At 46.0% G+C, this 18859-nt stretch overlaps 1 long non-coding RNA gene across 27 annotated transcripts in view; it reads right to left on the bottom strand.

Moving 5' to 3' along the window:
* Positions 1-15970, bottom strand: part of LOC132207559 (uncharacterized) — a 264950-nt gene extending 248980 nt beyond the window's left edge. For 6 of the 27 annotated variants that reach the window (XR_009443553.1, XR_009443563.1, XR_009443561.1 and 3 more), the window contains exons 1-4: positions 14334-15955; positions 7643-7789; positions 4413-4681; positions 271-470 (exon numbers count right to left, since the gene is read on the bottom strand). This is a non-coding gene — a long non-coding RNA (uncharacterized LOC132207559). Of the gene's footprint in view, positions 1-270; positions 471-620; positions 670-4050; positions 4175-4412; positions 4682-7642; positions 7790-11473; positions 12779-14333 lie in introns of those variants that run through there. The other 21 variants (XR_009443549.1, XR_009443550.1, XR_009443556.1 and 18 more) reach the window with 13 other exon arrangements.
* Positions 15971-18859: the final 2889 nt, after the last annotated feature.

Genomic DNA, 18859 nt, shown 5'->3' with positions numbered 1-18859 from the left:
GGAAGGGAATCTGCATCCCTTCACAATTCTGGTATCTGACTTCAAATTCACAGGAATATGGTTGACTCTCTACTGACTTCCAAAATGGCCTACCAAGCCATTCCTGGATGGGAAATGAATGTTAGCCTTGCTATCAGTGCCCTCATCCTGTGAAAGAATGCTTTAAAAAATGTGGATTTAATAAATGTAAAAGTAAGGAACAAAACAGGACAAATCAACTCAACAAGGCTTTGAAGGATAATACTACTTAGTCCTGTTCTTCTTTCTTACGTTACGTTCTCTCGCATGAAGGGTCGAGGCCCGAAATGTCAACTTTTGTGCTCCTGAGATGCTGCTTGGCCTGCTGTGTTCATCCAGCTCCACACATTGTTATCTCGCATTCTCTAGCATCTGCAGTTACCATTATCTCTCGCAAGCAAAGGTTGATGTGTTTCAAAACCCAATCTCAGATTTTGCAGGCAGTCCTTAACCTGAAAAAATACCAAATATGTACAAAGAAGAAAACTGGAGGTGAAACCATTCAAACAATTTTCATTGGCACAACAAATGTTCAAACTGTAAAAGCAGGTTAAGCACCTGTATATGAGGACACTGTACTCAAACTTTAAACAGACACTTACAGCCAACAAATGCGAGAAACATCCATTTCTTTCTGGATTACCAATTTTGCTGTTGAGAAAATAGGCCTAGACTTAGCAATGTAAATTCAAACAAGATAGCACCCTCTCAGATCTCAACACTCACAGTCATAGAGTTCTGTTTTCACAGGTTGGAGTATAATAGCATCAAGTACAATACACCAAATCTTCTTTGGTACCTTTTCCTTCCATAAAACTGCTTGTAATAGATGCGCACAGAATTCATTTTATACACATTTAAATGTTTCTAAGTTCAAGAGGCCAGTTCCAGCACTTCGACTTGCATCTTCTTCATCATCACAACAGAACAAAATAAAGACCCACTCTTTCTAAGTCACGTTTTCAATTGTTAGTGACAAGGTGAAGTGCGAGAACTGCTCACTCGATGTTAAAATCACTTAACTATGTACCTATATATTTCAATCCTGTGAAATATGTGGAATGAATTCGAGAAAAGGATTAATTTTTTTGCTCTGGGAGAGAGCTGGTACAGATAAAATAGGTTGAATGGCCTTCTCCCATGCTAAAAATGTCCATAACTGTTCTTGGCGCTGCTAAATTAAAGTGGGCATCCTTTCATTATGACTGTGAGGCGCAGCATGTTATGATAGATGGCATAATGGAGAAATCCTTTGTTATTAATAAACTTTTCAGCACGAGGCATCCTTCCGAAGTCAAATGTTCGACCTATGCCTGTTGCACTGACTTGGTTCCAAACACTTATAATGTGGAGGTGCTGGTGTTGGACTAGGATGGACAAAGTCAGAAGCCACATGGCATCAGGTTATAATCTGACAGGTTTATTTGAAATCACACAAGCTTTTGAAGTGCAGTCCCTTCATCACGTGCGGTCAGAGAGGAAAACACACAGGCACACAATTTATAAGCAGACAGATCAAAAGATCATACAACTGGTGTGAGTGGAGTGTCAGATAATAAGTCTTCATCCAGGATGTTTGTTTAGTTGCAGATATTTTGTTGAAGAAACACACAGCTTGTAGTCACAGTCAGTGTGGTGTGTTATAAATTCCTGGTTTTGAAATAAAGGTTAAAACTCTAAGACAGATTCTGAACACAAGCCTCTAAACTACAAGTCAGAGTCTGACCCGAGATGTCACCTTGTACATTCCAGTTGCGCTGCCTGATTATCATGACAGCACAGCACTGACATTGACTTTATAAACACTTTACTTGCTTATACAGGCTACCAAGAGTGTTAGAGAGTTATTATCTGACACTCCACTCAGGCCAATTCTATGATCTTTTGATCTCTCTGCTTATAAATTGTTTGTCTGTGTGGTCACCTCACCAACTGCACCTGATGAAGGGGCTGCACTCCAAAAGCTTGTGTGACTTGAAATGAGCCTGTTGGACGATAAGCTGGTGTCATGTGACTTCAAACAGTCATAGACTGTGTTTTCAGTCCTACCGTGACTTGACAAGAAGCCAACTTCTTAAAATTTAGAAAATGAGAAGTATGTCGAGCCTTGAGCCTTTAAAAAAGGAAATATTACAACCATAGTACAGTCAGACAGTAAAGACAGAAGGAATGATTTAATCAACTGTGTCTGACACCACACAATTAATCCCCCTGATGGAAGAAAGGTTGGCTGTGTTCTTTTTCTTCAGGAACATTCAGCTAATACCACCTTACTACTGCTTGTTTTATTCATCTGGTGTTCCATATAATTCCTTTCAGTCTTGGTCAAACCTTCATGTAATTTATTTAAATTTTCAAGAAAATAAATTTAACTTTATATTCCACAATTTTAACATTTCCTTTGAAGGTTTGAATGGTTCACTTAGTACACTTCACATGTGGTGTTCATAATTGGAGAAGATGGTGGAAAAATCAAGATATATTAACAAGTAAACAAATGGCTAACTTCTGTTTTCTTGTCAGTAATGCCTTTTGAACAGAACATAAAGTTGCGGAACTATGTAGAGATAACAATTTAAAACTGGGAAGACCACTGTTTGTGGTCCCCACACCAACCTCTATTCACTGCCTACTGACTGCATTACTCCGCCTTGGCAACAATGTAATGTTACGCTTGTCTCAGCACAACCTTGGCATCTTGTTTATCCCACGATGAACGTCCGACCACACATTCATGCAATCCCTGAAGCTGTCTCTTTCCATCTTTTCAATCCTGCCTACCTGTCTCTTGTCTTGGCTCATTAGCAGTGAAACCTTCATCTGGAACTACTTCACTCTGGGCCTGACAATACCAATGCATTCCCTGCTGGAGTCCCACTTTTGCCCATTGAACACTTGAGGTCATCTAAAACTCCAGTGCATGAGTCTCATCTTGAACCAAGTCCTATTCTCTGTACTTTCCACCTAACTGATACTATTAACAGTAATTTTATTGAATTCTCATTTTTGTTTACAAATCGTTCCTTGGCTATGCCTATCGCTACTTTGGTAATCCCCACCAATCCAACCATACTTGAGGATATCGGCACTCGTCTAATTACGTCCTCTTGCCCACTCTTGATTTCAAACGGCCCACTACTGGTTGCCAAACATTTAATTGTGTAGGCTTCAAACCCAAGAAGAGACTTCCTCCACCTTCAGCGAGCAAACTCGCATCCAGAACCTCAACCTGAGCACAAATCTTTCAAAACTCACTAACTTCCTACACCTCTTAGCCTCTGTACATTTCCTCTTTTAAGGCACTTTTTCAAACAATCCTCTTTGATCAAGCTCTTGATCATCTGAACTAACAACTTAATAAGGCTCAGTTGTATTCTGGGATCGTTAATACTCCTTTCAGATGTCTTCAAAGTATCCCTCCATTAAAGAGATTTTATAAGTGGTTGAAGTCATTGCCAAGCAGAGGGGGACGAATTGGGGAGTTATTTCAAAGAGCTATGATATGCCAAATGACCTCCTTCCACACTGGCCAACTCTGATTGCACAAAAACAAAAATGATTTTCAGACTTGGGAAGATCCTTCAAAAATGTCACAAGTAACCAGCTTTTGGGCAGAGTCAAGCTGCTGAGATGATAGACCAGGATTTAGGGGTACCAGGAGTGATAATATGCTGAACACAATCAAATTTTGAGGTTGTACAAGGATGTGGTCTTCAGCATTTTTGACACTTGGACCATCTTCCTTCCTTTCCACTGAACAAGTCAAATAGCGGCAGCACAATGTTGCATGGCCGCTCAAGCTTGCTCCACCATTGATGATGATTGTGGCTGGTCTTCCACATCAATTAAACTTTTGCTCATATCTCATCCGCTTTTCAAAACATCGATCTATTCAGTAGTATCCCTCTCGTGTAGTATCCCTCTCGCTAACTTCATGAGAATTCTATTCAAATTCCGTGGGCTGAACAGTTGGTTTGTGATGCAGAGTGATGCCCTGCAGAGAGGGCTCAATTGCCACACCAGTGACCTTACCACAAAGGATCTTCGCCTCAACCCCTTTACTTGCCCGAGGCATGGTGATCTTCAGGTTAAATCATAACCAGTTGTGTCTCTCTAAGGAGTGGCCAAATGGCGTGGTCAGACTTCACCTTTAGTCCTGATAACATGGCAACAAGCAGATAACTCACTTGATGTCACTGACCAATAAAATCCTCAATTATACTCATATTACCAATGTGATATCATCAGAAGGCATGCTCAACTAAGTTTTAATTTACAAATTAAGTTAACAACCATTCAATCAATATTACTTCACTACTCATATTACTGATCGTCTCGATACAACATTGCGGTTACATCTGTTCATAAGTGAAGTGTAAAGTAATTGCACTTACTGTGGTTTTATCCATGTGATCCTGCAATGCGTCAATAAACAGGTCATTCACAGGTTGCCAATCAATGTGGACCCCCTCAGCTGTTATCACATGAGACTCAAGATCATCCAGAGCTTTCTGCAGTTCTTGAAGTTTCTCTAACGCCTTTTGCACCTTGTTCTGCCAGTTGCTCGCATGGGTTTTCAATTGCTCCCAATTTTCCTTCACGTCAATTGACTGCTTGCAGACAGCTTTGGCAATTCTCTGGGCTCTCTCTTCCGGGGTAGATTCTGGAAATATGAAGTGCAAATAATTTATCAACTATTCATGACTTGGATCTATAGAACTTAAGTGTTCTTTCTAAACCCCTTTCCTTTAAAAGGTCTCTGGACTTTCTCCTGAAATTGGGAATACATAGTATAAGACTAAAGATTTTATGACAGGCACATCAATGATAAATTCTGTAATTAGCTAGCAGGTCACGGAGCCATTAACGGGGAATCACGGAGAACCAATACAAAGCCGAATAAAATTCGGCCGATATTTGAAATTTATGACTACCAAGCAAACTTTAAAAAAGGAAAAGGATTAGAGTGACTAAACGGGTAAAATTCTCAACAAAAGATATGAAAAATCCTTTCAGGATATCTTTCATAGCTATGAAACAAACATCCAAAATAAACCAACTTTCATCTTTCAGGACAGGCAAGTTAGAATGACAAACCCTAAGTCTCCCCTGCATAGTTCTCTCCAGAACTCACTTAATGAGGTTGTTAAGACACATCGAGATCACAAAGTGTGCAGCTGGACGAACACAGCAGGCCAAGCAGCATCTCAGGAGCACAAAAGCTTAGATGTTGGGCTGAGACCTTTCATCAGAAAAGGGGAAGGGGGAGAGGGTTCTGAAATAAATAGGGAGAGAGGGGGAGGCGGATTGAAGATGGATAGAGGAGAAGATAGGTGGAAAGGAGACAGACAAGTTAAAGAGGTGTGGATGGAGCCAGTAGAGATGAGTGTAGGTGAGGAGGTAGAGAGCGGATAGGTCAGTCCGGGGAGGACGAACAAGTCAAGGAGACGGGACGAGGTTAGTCGGTACGAAATGGAGGTGCGGCTTGAGGTGGGAGGAGGGGATAGGTGAGAGGAAGAACAGGTTAGGGAGGTGGGACAAGCTGGGCTGGTTTTGGGATGCAGTTGGGCTCGTTTTGGGATGCAGTGGGGGAAGGGGAGACTTTGAAGCTTGTGAAGTTCACATTGATACCATTGGGCTGCAGGGTTCCCAAGCGGAATATGAGTTGCTGCTCCTGCCCCCTTCAGGTGGCATCATTGTGGCACTGCAGGAGGCCCATGATGGACATGCCGTCTAAGGAATGGGAGGGGGAGTTAAAGGAGTTAAAATGGTTGGCGACTGGAAGGTGCTGTTGTTGATTGCGAACCGAGCGGAGGTGTTCTGCAAAGCAAACATGAGATTTTTGTCTTCAACCTTGCACTCACTGGAGCACTGCAGCAAGCCTGAGACAGAGATTTTGGCCAGGGATCATGATGGGGTGCTCAAGTGACAGGCAATTGGAAACCTGGGGCCATTTTTATGGACAGAATATAGGTGTTCAGCCAAGTGGTTGGTCAGTCTGTGTTTCGTCTCCCCGATGCAGAGCGAGACAATATTGAGAGCAGTGAATACAGTAGACTAGATTGAGTGAAGTGTGGGTAAATCGCTGCTTCCCCTGGAAGCCTTGGATAGTGAAGCGGGAGGAAGTAAATGGGCAGATGTTATGCCTTCTGTGGTGGCATGCAAAGTGCTGTCGGGTTATGGGGAGGTGTTGTGAACGGATCAGGAGTGGACCGAGGTGTCCTGATGGAATGGTCCCTGCGGAAGGCTGACAAGGGAGGGGAGGGGAATATATGCCTGGTGGTGGGATCTTGTTAGAAATCGTGGCTGATGTTCTTCTCGATGTGGATATTGATGGGTTGGTCATTGAGGACCAGGGTACCTCATCAGGGGTGAGGCCAAAGTGTAGGACATGGGTTGGACATGGCCGAGAGCTCTGTCAACCACGAACGCAAGGAATGCTCAGTTGAGGAAGAATGCAGACATTTCGGAAGCCCTCCAACAGAAGACGATATCATGAGAACAAGTGGATCTGTCTGGACAGTCCTGTTTGAAGATTTTAGGAAGTAAGACTCTGTTGTTTGTCATAAAGGATATGGTTAAGTGATCATATTCAAACTGAAGAGACCAAGAATGTGAGCCTGCAGAATGGGTGGAGAACCATGCCTCTAGGAATTCCTCTGCGTGTCTACACTTGGCTTGGGCTACTATGGTTACCTTGTCCCAGTTTCATATGAGTGGCGTGATTCTCCACCCATAATGCAACCAACAAACAGATACAATTGGACTGCACATACAAACCCATACAGATCAAAACCCGAAATGACAGTACTCATGGTAACAGACCGGACAGTATAAATTCCAGACAGAGTAAAGTAACATTGTTTCGTTGGAGGCTCTACTGGTGATGTCACCAATCATGGTGACGAAACGTCTCAATGAAAACAAGCCAGCTCGGCGAGCAAGTCAACAACCTCAATTTGAGCTACCTTGTTCAAGTGTTTCATTTTTGATCTTGAATGTTAAATCTCGCTCCAACACAGGGACGGAGGATTACTGTTAACAGCTGCATTCTAACTAATTCAAATCGAATCATTGTTTTGACCAGTCCAGAGATGTGCAGGTTAGGTGGATTGGGAATGCTGAATTACCCACATTGCCCACATACGTGTAGGTTAGGTATATTAGCCATGGGAAATGCAGGCTGACAGGGATAGAGTAGGGAATGGGGATGGGTCTGGGTGGGATGCTCTTTGTAGGGTTGCTGTGGACTTCTTGAACTGAATGGCCTGTTTCCACACTGGGGATTCTATAAAACTAGGTTTTACTGAATTAGTGAGAAAGTGAGTTTATCAATTGCTAAACGCAAGAAGTCATAAGGCACCACAAATACACACAAGTTAGAAACAAGAAATTAGCTCAAAAAACATAACCGTTAAGAGGGATACGGATAGTTCAGCCTTTGGATTGTTTGTGAGGAATAGAAAGTGGGATGTTGTGGCCACTACATTGGGCGATCCCCGGAATGCTTATGTGAATTCAGCAGTTAATTTTGAGATTCTTGTTGAAACTTTTGACCTTGGTTCCTTTTTGACATTGCCCTGGTTTGCAGAGCTCAGAGCAAGAGATTTTCTTTTCTTCTTACCTGCAGCAGAGGCCTATGAAATGGCTGTCCTAGAACTGTGACCTCCACAACTCCGTAGACCACACGAGCATAGTCGCCCAGGAATACACACACACTGACATTAAAGAACTATTGGGATAACAATACTCAGCATGGGACTGGAAAAGACTGCATGTAGAAACAGAAAACAGCTGTAAATAGTGTCAAGAGGTGAAATAAAGTTATAAATCAAAATTAATGACTCTTTGCTTGCGTGCTCATTGTATTCAGAACAAAATCAACAAATTCGTAGCACACATACAGGTTGACGGGCATGATTTGAGAGCTATTACAAAGACATGGTTATAAGGCGATCAACACTGGAGGTAAATGTGCAGGGCTACGTGACATTCCAAAAAGACAGGCAAGAGGGAAACTGACTAAGCGATGAAATTACTGTGAGAACAAGAAACGATCTTCAATCGGAAGACATAGAATCCAATTTTATTTATTTGCTAATGGGAGGACGACATCACTAGCTCGGCAGTGTTTATTGTCCATCCCGAATTGCCCAGGGGACAGTTCAGAGTCAATCATCTGGCTGTGGGTCTGCAGTCACATGTAGGCCAGACCATGTAAGGATGGCAGTTTCCTTTCCGAAAGGACATCAGTGAAGCAGGTGGGTTTTTCTGACATTTGACAATGGATTCATGGTCATCATTAGATTCTTCATTCATGATTTTCTTTTGTATTCAATTCAAATTCCACCACCTGCTGTGCTGGGATTTGAACACAGGTCCCCAGAATGTTATCTAAGTCTCTGAATTAACAGTCCAGCAATAATACCAATCGGCTATTTCCTCCCCAACCTTGGAACAAGAAAACCTGTAGTTGACTCCCACATGGGGAAAAACACTGAACCAGGAGCTTCTTAAACGGGGTGATCGCCTCTCCTTACATTTTAAGATAGCTATGAATAATCAGGACCTTGGGGGAAGCTACGAAATTGTGGGAAGGAAAATTACATCAGTATTAGGTAGGAGCTGAGCAGTATTAATTGGGAGGAGCTTTGATTGAACAAGTCGGCATTTGATACGCGGGAGATATTTAAAGACCTACTGATCAGCGTTCAGAACTGGCCTATTCCAGGGAAGGAGGAATGACAAGGATGGCAATCTAAGGACATATGGACAGAAGAAATAAAGGAGTAGGTCATCTGTCTCTTCCAGCTCGCTCCGCCATTCAATAAGGTCATCGCTGATCTTTTTGCGGACTCAGTTCCACTTACCCTCCCATTCACCATAACACTCAATTCCTTTCCTGTTCAAAGATCTATCTGTCTTGGCCTTTAAAACATTCAACCAGGGAACCTTGACTGTTTCACTGAGCAGAGAATTCCACAGATTCACAACCCTTTGGATGAAGAAGCTCATCCTCAACTCAGTCTTCAAACTGTTCACCCTTATTTTGAGGCTGTGCTGCCTGGTTGTAATTTCACCCATCAGCGGAAACAACTTCCGTGTTTCTTTCCTATCTATTTCTTTCATCATTTTAAAAGGTGCTATTAGAACACCCCTCATTCTTCGAAGTCTCAGAGAGTGCAATCCAAGTCTCCTCAATCTCTCCCCATACAGCAACATTTTCAATTGTGGAATCAATCTTGTGAAGCTCCTTTGCACCCCCTCCACTGCCAGCACATCCTTTCTCAAGTGAGGAGACTAAAACTGTACAAACTATTCGACATCAAGCCTCACCAGCACCCTATACAACTTAAGCATCCCCTCCCGATTTTTAAACTCAATTCCTTTGCTGTTCAAAGATCTGTCTGTCTTGGCCTTTAAAACATTCAACCGGGGAATAGCAGCATGCTACAATTTTTCACCATTTAACTAATACTCCATTTTGCCCTAATTGCTACCAAAATGGAGTCTCACATTTACCATCGTTGCACTCCATCTGCCATTGTCCATTCACTGACACTTTCTGCGTCCTTCTGCAGATGTTCATTATCCTTTTCACACAACACTAAAATGAGTGGTAGAGTAATCTGTGAACTGTAACTGAACATAGAAGAACACAACGCAGAACAGGCCCTTCGGCTCTCCATGTTACGCCGACCTGTGAACTAATCGAAGCCCATTCCCCTGCACTATCCTATTGTCAAACATATGCTGATCCAAGGGCTGTTTAAATGCCCCTCATGTGGCTGAGTTAACTTCATTGGCAGGCAGGGCATTCCACGCCCTTACCACTCTCTGAGTAAAGAACCTGCCTCTGACATCTGTCTTAAATCCATCACCCCTCAATGTGTAGCTGCACCCCCTTGTACAAGCTGAAGTCATCATCCTCGGAAAAAGACTCTCACTGTGCACCCTATCTAATCCACTGACCATCTTGTATATCTCTATTAAATCCCCCTGAGCCTCCTTCTCTCCAATGAGAAGGGACCCAAGTTCCTCAGCCTTTCTTCATGAGACCTTCGCTCCAGACCAGGCAACATTCTGGTAAATCTCCTCTGCACCTGTTCCAACGATTCCACATCCTTCCTGTAATGGAGCGACCACGCAATATTCGAACCGAGGCCGCACTAGCGTTTTGTAGAGTTGCAGCATGACATCACGTCTCCGCAACTCAATCCCTCTACCAATGAAACCTAAAACACCATCAGACTTCTGAACAGCACTATCAACCTGGGTGGCAATTTTCAGGAATCTATGTAGATGGACACCAAGATCCCTCTGCTCATCTACACTGCCAATAATCTTTCCGTTGACCCGGTGTTCTGCCTTCCTATTATTCCTCCCAAAGTGAATCACCTCACATTTATCCATATTAATCTCCATTTGCCAAATTTCGGGACAATTCTGCAGTTTATCCAAGTCTCCCTGCAACCTGCAACATTCTTCCACACTGTCCACCACTCCACCGACTTTAGTGTCATCTGCAAACTCACAAACCCATCCACCAATTCCTGCGTCCAAGTCATTTATACAAATGACAAACAGCAGTGGTCACAAAACAGATCCTTGAGGCACACCACGCGTAACCGGACTCCAGGCTGAATATTTTCCATCAACCACCACTTGTTGCCTTCTTACCGAAAGCCAGTTTCTAATCCAAATGGCTAAATCTCCCTCAATCCCGAGCCTCTGTATTTTCTCCGAGAGCCTACCATGGGGAAACTTATCAAAGACTTTACTGAAGTCCATGTACACCACGCCAACTGCCCGACCCTCATCCACATGTTTGGTCACCTTCTCAAAAAACTCAGTGAGGTTTGTGAGACACGACCTGCCCTTGACGAATCCATGCTGACTATCTCCAATCAAGTTGTTGCTTGTTGGATGATTATAAATCCTGTCTCTTATAATCCTTTCCAAAATTTTTCCTGCAACACACCTAAGGCTCACAGGTCTATAATTGCCTGGGTCATTCCTACTGCCCCTCTTGAACAAGGGCACAACATTTGCAATCCTCCACTCCTCTGGTACGAAACCTGTAGATAATGAGGACTCCAAGATCAAGGCCAAAGGCTCCACCACCTCCTCCCTAGCATCCCAGACAATCCTCGGAAAAATCCTATCAGGCCCAGGGGCTTTACCTACCGTCACACGTTGTGGAATTGATGACACTTCCTCCTTACTAACCTTAACCCTTTCAATTCTAGTAGCCTCTAACTCAGTCACCTCCTCTACAATATTCTCCTGTCCCTCAGTGAAAACAGATGAGAAACATTAATTTAGCACCTCTCCAATCTCCACAGCGTCCACACACAACTTCCCACTTCTGTCTTTGACTGGCCCTATGCCTACCCAAGTCATCCTCTTATTCCTCACATACCTATCGAAAGCTTTCGGGGTCTCCTTTATTTACCTGCCAGTGTCTGCTCGTGTACCCTCCTTGCTCTTCTTAACTCTCTCTTTAAATCCTTCCTAACTAATCTGTAGCTCTCCATCACCTCATGTGAACCATCTGGTCTCATCGTCACATCAGCCTCCCTCTTCTGCTTAACAAGAGATACAATTTTTTTAGTAAACCACGGTTCCCTTAGCTGATCGCTTCCTCCCTGCCTGACAGGGACGTACCTATCAAGGACACGCAATATCTGCTCCTTAAACCAGCTCCACAATTCAATTGTCCCCATTGCCCTGCATTTTGCTAACCCATTCTATGCCTCCTTAGTCTTGCCTAATCGCACTACAAGGGAGGAATGGAGAAGCCGATAGTGAAGGGGACTATCAGAGGTTACAGCAGAACATAGGTAGACTGGAGAGTTGGGCAGATAAATGGCAGATGGAGTTCAATCCGGGCAAATGCAGGGTGATGCATTTTGGAAGATCAAATTCAAGGACGAACTATACAGTAAATGGAAAAGTCTTGGGGAAAATTGATGAACAGAGAGATCTGGGTGTTCAGGTCCATTGTTCCCTGAAGGTGACAACGCAGGTCAATAGGGTGGTCTCGAAGGCATATGGCATACTTTCCTTCATTGGATGGGGTATTGAGTACAAGACTTGCCAAGGTCATGTTGCAGTTGTATCGGACTTTGGTTTGGCCACATTTGGACTACTGTGCACAGTTCCAGTCGCCACATTACCAAAAGGATGTGGATGCTTTGGAGAGGGTGCAGAGGAGGTTCACCAGGATGCTGCCTTGTATGGAGGGTGCTCGCCATGAAGAGAGGTTGAGTAGACTAGGATTATTTTCATGAGAAAGATGGAGATTGGGGGGGACCTGATTGAGGTCCACAAAATCATGAGGGTATAGACAGGGTGAACAGCAAAAAGCTTTTTACCCACAGAGTGGAGGACTCAATTATGAGGGGTCATGAGTTCAAAGTGAGAGGAGCAAAGTTTAAGGGACATATGCATGGAAAGTTCTTTACACAGAGGTTGGTGGGCACCTGGAACGTGTTGCCAGCGGAGGTGGGAGACGCAGACACGTTAGCGTCTTTTAAGATATATTTGGACAGGCACGTGGATGGGCAGGGAGCAAATGGACACAGACCGTGAGAAAATAGGTGACAGGTGAGACAGAGGATCTTGATCGGCGCAGGCTTGGAGGGCTGAAGGACCTGTTCCTGTGCTGTAATTTTCTTAGTTGTTTTGACTGACTAGAGGGAGCGAGGGAGGGAGGAATGGATGGCTGGTGGGAGGGAGCGAGGGAGGGAGGGAGCGAGGGAGGGAGGGAGCGAGGACTGACTGGAAGAAGGAATGGATGAATGGAGGGAGCAAGAGGAAGGGGGGGCAAAGGGGCAGGAGGAGGAGGGGGGGCAAAGGGGCAGGAGGAGGAGGGGGGGCAAAGGGGCAGGAGGAGGAGGGGGGCAAAGGGGCAGGAGGAGTGGGGGCAAAGGGGCAGGAGGATGAGGGGGTGGGGGGGCAAAGGGGCAGCAGGAGGGGGGCAAAGGGGCAGGAGGAGGGGGGGAACGGAGGAAGGGAGATGAACACAGCAGACAGGCTGACATCAGCTTCCCTGGCCTCTGATGCTGCATGTCCTGCTGTTTCATGCTCATGAACACCTCGTTACCTCCCATTCTCTTTTGTTTGTGTTTTATCACTCTTCCTCCCTCACTCTGATTCTCTCCCCCTCTCTCACCTCTGCTGGCCCTAATTTCACTCCCTTGTCATGCTCCTTTATTTCCATCTTTCTGTCCCTTTTCTCTCTCCCACCACAAACTCTCTCTCTCTCACTCTGGCTTTATTCACAGGGGGAGAGAGTACAAGAGCAAAGGAAACCAAAGCACGCAGCGCCTTCGGCTGAGAGAGAAATGAAGCACTGCCGGAGATTTTCCAAACCCTGACACAGGGGTTGCCTCTCTCTCTCTCTCGACAGTCTCTGTGACTGCCCCATCAAACCCCACACCCATTCCCTTCCCATGGTGTCTCTCCACAAACCCACCTCCGGGTAGAAATGCAAACACAAGTTGCTGAAAATGCTCAGCATCTGTGAAGAAAAAGTACCGAGATAACGTTTTGGATGCGATGACCCTTTCCCTCAGAGCTCCGGCTAGAAATGCTCCAGCCTCTGAGACAGGGTCCCCTTGTAGTCGGAGAGCTGCGGGTCGATCTCGGCTGGTCGCTTGGTGCAGGGCATCAAGAGCTCCCCATAGCCCCTGGAAGGGGTCTGTTCAGCCCCTAACCTTATACTGACCCTGGTTCTGTCCTTCCCTCATCCCCAGGAGCCCCTCCTGCCTTCCCACCTTGTCGTCGGAGTGCTGTGCGATAAAGATCCTACTTCCCACAGCGGCGGGGTGAGGGAGCATCCCCTCACTCCGAAAACACCTTCTCCCATCTCATCTTGTGGCAGTAGCTGTTCAGCTGCAGAAAGCAGCTCTGCCCGTGACCCCAAACCTCCCTACAACACCCCTCTCCTAAACCGACCCTTTTGCAGTAGCTGTAAGCCATTCAGTCACTGGGCTGTACAATAGTGACTCTCACCATGTCCTCTCACTTCCAGGACGGCTATCCTCGAAACCCCACCCCATTCCAACCCCCTCCTTCCCTTTACCTTGTAGTACGAGAGCAGTAGGCTGTTCGGCTACGGAAACCCGCGCAGGGCTGTATAATAGACACCCTCCCAATGTCCCCAGCCTTCCCTCACCCGAGGAGGGCTATTCTCACCCCCAAAACATACATTCCCAACCCCTCGCCTTGTGATAGGAGCGGCGCAGGATGTGAAACAGGGACCGTGCTCATGTCCCCAGTCCTCCCTTCACCCCAAACCCCGCTCTCACCTTGCAGTAGGAGATAGTTTTCGGCTACTCAGCCCCGGAAGGCGTCGCGGACCCGCGGCCGGGTGGTCGGGGAGCGCAGGCTCGGTGCCAGGCAGCTGTTCAGGCAGGTAGCTGTGCCCAGGAGCCGGGCGAAGAGGCCTTCTCCCACCTCGGATCCCCGCTCCCGGCAAAGGCGGCGCAGGGCTGAGCCACTGAGCAGCGAGCGCTCCGGCAGCCCGGATGCCTGCTCCTAGCCCGGTGGTCATGCTGGAGGCCGCTGGAGAACAGGAGGTTGTAGGGGTCCAGGAGCGTGGTGCGATGATCCCCGCTGCCGAACCGCTGGGTCCTCAGCCCACTCCTGGGTAAAGGGATCCAGACAGCGGACTCATCGCCGAGGCAGAGTCGGGGGGTGGGAAAAGGCGTGAGTAGGACCAGGAGAGGAAGGGGATTGACTGAAAGGGAGAAAGAGACAGTGTGTGTGTGTGTGTGTGTGTGTGTGTGTGTGTGTGAGAGAGAGAGAGAGAGAGAGAGAGAGAGAGAGAGGGGGGGGGGGGGGATTAGAAATGCAGTCTGATTGCGGATGGGTTGGGTTCAAACAGAGATCTTTAAACTTTGTTCGAAAGAAACTCACAACGCTCCCTGCTGAGCGGGTGGAGAGGCTCGGCTAGAGAGTAAGAGAGATGGAGGAAAAGGCGGGGGGAGGGGCGGCGCAGAGTGGGTGGGGGGTCGACGGAGAGAGAGAAAGGCAGAAGCACATACAGAGGGAGGCAGAGACAGAGAGGGGCACACACACACAAAGACCAAAGAGACAGTGAAAGAGAAGGAGAGAGACAGAGAAGTGCACAGCGAGAGAGAGAGAGAGACACAGACAGACAGAGAGTGAGGCGCACACACACAGAGATGGAGAGACAGAGATTGTGTGTGTGGTGGGGGGTGGGTCTGGAGCAAATGAGAGAGGGGGAGGGGGAGACAAAGAGACAGAGTCGCAGAGTTGTACAGCAGGGAAACAAACCCTTCAGGCCGACCAGATATCGTAACTGACTAGTTCCATTTGCCAGCATGTTGCCCATATCCCTCCAGACCCTTCCTATTCATGTGTCCATGCAGGTGACTTTTAAATACTGTGAGTATAATAGCCTCTGGCAGTTCATTCCATACACAAACTACACCAGGGAGGACACATTGGCTCCAAATCCATCTCCCATCCTCTGAGAGAAAGAACAGGAAATGACATCACCAACCCAAGGAAACCGAAACACTTGAAGAGAAAGCGGGACCGAACTCCAGCGCTTCACCGGAGGCTCACTGATGATTTTACCTGGAATGGTGACGAATCATCTGAAAACTAACCTTCCAGCTCATTGAGCAATCTTACATCCAGAACCTGAACCCTGAGCTACAAATCTTCTCAAAACTCGATAATGCTTTGCCACTTGATTAACAGATGCATCCTATTTTTTTAAAAAAATAAAGTTTTCTTGCTGGATGTATGACTGACTGATCAATGTTTGTTGTCCTTCCTTAACTGAGCCTTGGGAACTCTGCAGCCCAATGCTATCAATGTGGATTTCACAAGCTTCAAAATCTCCACTCCCACCACTGCATCCCAAAACTAGCCCATCTCGTCCCCACCTCCCTAATCTGTTCTTCCTCTTACCCATCTGCTCCTCCCAGCTCAAGCCAAGCCCCATTCCCTACCTATGAAGCTCCTCCCACCCCCTTGACCTGTTCGTCCTCCCCAGAGTGACCTATCCCCTCCCTCCCTCCCCACCTACACTCACCTCTAATGGCTTCATGTCCAGCCCCTTAAGACCACAAGATACAAGTCGAAGTTGGGCCATTCGGCCCATGAAGTCCACTCCGCCATTTAAATCATGGATGATGGGCATTTCAACACCACTTCCCTGCACTCTCCCCGCAGCCCTTGATTCCTTTTGAGATCAAGAATTTGTCGATCTCTGCCTTGAAGGCATCCAACAACCCGGCCTCCATGCACTCTGCGGCAATGAATTCCACAAGCCCACCACTCTCTGGCTGAAGAAATGTTGTCTCATTTCAGTTTTAAATTTACCCCCTCTAATTTTAAGTCTGTGCCCACGGGTCCTCGTCTCCCCTCCTAACGGAAACAACTTCCGAGCGTCCACCCCTTCTAAACCATTCATTATCTTGTAAGTTTCTATTAGATCTCCCCTCGACCTTCTAAACTTTAATGAGTACAATCCCAGGATCCTCAGCCGTTCATCATACGCTAAACCTACCATTCCAGGGATCATCCATGTGAATCTACGCTGGACACGCTCCAGGGCTAGAATGTCCTTCCTGAAGCATGGGGCCCAAAATTGGACACAGTATTCTAAATGGGGCCTAACGAGAGCCTTATAAAGCCTCAGAGGCACATTGCTGCTTTTATATTCCAACCCTCTTGAGATAAACGACATTACATGCGCTTTCTTAATTACTGACTCTAGGGACTATTAACGTTGTCCTACTATGAACAAACGGAGAGAGGAACAGACCAAGAAATTTATGGCCAGTCAGAATAATCTCAGCACTGGAGAAGCTATAAAGAGGCATTCTTAGGGGTAGAATGTACTTGCATGAATTAATCAGGGATAGTCAGTATGGATTTGTTAAGATGAGGTCACATTTCAGAAATTTGATCCTTTTTTGAGGAGATGTTGGAGTGTTGATGAGCTTATGCATTTGATGTGGACTTAGTAAAGCCCCCCTTGGCAGAGTGATCAAGAAAACAGCAGTCAACGGGATCAAAGGCAAAGAGGCACACTGGAGCCAAAACTGGCTGAGGCAGAGAGCACAGGGTGATTGACGGTAGAGAGATATCTATCTGACAGGATGTTTGCTTTGAGTGGGGTTGTGCAGGGCTTGCCACAAGGGCCCTTGAAATTTGTCAATGAGATTCATCATTTCAGCTTAAACACAGAGTGTATGACCGTGTCGCTAGCAAATCACTAATTCAGTGAGGAGGATATCGGTGGAATGGTCATGTAAATAACAGCCATGGGATCAAAGGCAAAGTGGCACACTGGATCTAAAATTGGTTGACAGGCAGGATGAATAAACTTCAGGAGGAGATCAACTGACTGGTCAGCTGGGCACAGCAATTGGAACTCAACCAGGAAAAATGTGGGCTAACGAACTCTGGAGGGCTAACAAGGCCTAATGGGTGGTGACCAAAACGCCACACACGACTCCAGCTGTGGCCGAAACAAACTTTTAAACAGCTCCAAAGTGACCTCCCCATTCTTAGAATCTACGCCACGACTGATAAAGGGAGATGTCCCATATGTCTTTGTAACAACCCTTACTAGCCTGTCCTGACCCCTTCAGGAATTTATGAACAAGCACCCCAGCATCCCTTTTCTCCTCTAAGCTTCCCAGTGTCCTGCTATGCATTAGATTTAGATTTAGGTTTTATTATCACATGTATTCAATACACGGTACAAGAGTACAATGTCACCTCAGACGGTGTCATCTCAGGGACAAAGTACCTTGATACGAAATTTTAGTTGCAGAAGTAGAAAAGGTATCCATCCTTCTTTACTCAGAGTCGTAGGGGAGTGGAATGCAATGCCGGAGAGGGTAGTGAAGTCAGCCTCATTAGGGGCATTTAATTGGCTATTAGACAAGCAAATGGATGACAATATAAGGTAGGGGTGGAGGTTAGATAGACCTTAGGATGAGGGTAAAAGTTTGATACAACATCGTGGGCCGAAGGGCCTGTACTGCGCTGTACCGTTCCACGTTCTATGTTAGAAAAATAAATGAATAAGTTAAAAAGTTCAGCACGACAGTCTTCTTAGTATAACAGTAGAAAAATAAAAACAAAAGTTTAAAAAGTCAAACATTACAGTCCTTTCTTAAGCCACGAATTTGCAGACACTCTGAACGAGGCTTCCCCCGTGACGGTTTGTATTCCCCTGCGTTGGGCTAGGGCCCGCCCATCCTTGCCGGTGGACTTCTCTGCTGACTGCCATTGCTGACCTCCATCGGGCACGACAGGCTTTGCCACGTTAAGTACTCTCATCTTATTCCTTCTTCAGGCTACATCAATCCGCCACTGACCTGCCCATCTGACCGATGCCAAGATTGGAGCAGACTAGGGGACATGGTGAAGGTGTTTAAGATTTTGAAGGACATGGAAAGGTTAACTGGAAGTTGCTTTTTCCATTCGTAGACATGTCAATAAACAGGGGGCACAGATTGAAGTTCACAGGTAGAAAGCTAAGAGGGGAGCTGAGGAGAACCTATTTTCCCAGTGTGGTGGGAGTCCTGAGCTCACTGACTGAAAGTGTGACTGATTCAGAAAGTGTCTGAATATTTAAGCAGTATTTAGATGTTCACTTGTGTTGCCGTAGGCTCCAGGGCTATGGGCCAAACAATCAAAACGGAAATCAATGCCATGTGAGTTCAATGTAGACAGAGCTTTGTTGAGCAGTGCAGGAACTACGGACCGCACGGCCTCCTCCTGTGCACCAAACATCCATGAGTCTATAATTACACAGCTTTTCTTTGAGGCATTTCTCCAC

The sequence above is a fragment of the Stegostoma tigrinum genome, unplaced genomic scaffold, assembly GCF_030684315.1.
Source record: "Stegostoma tigrinum isolate sSteTig4 unplaced genomic scaffold, sSteTig4.hap1 scaffold_100, whole genome shotgun sequence".
Classification (NCBI taxonomy): domain Eukaryota; kingdom Metazoa; phylum Chordata; class Chondrichthyes; order Orectolobiformes; family Stegostomatidae; genus Stegostoma; species Stegostoma tigrinum.
The sequence above is the reverse complement of the archived record's forward strand: the minus strand, read 5'-3'. Positions and strand labels throughout refer to the sequence as shown.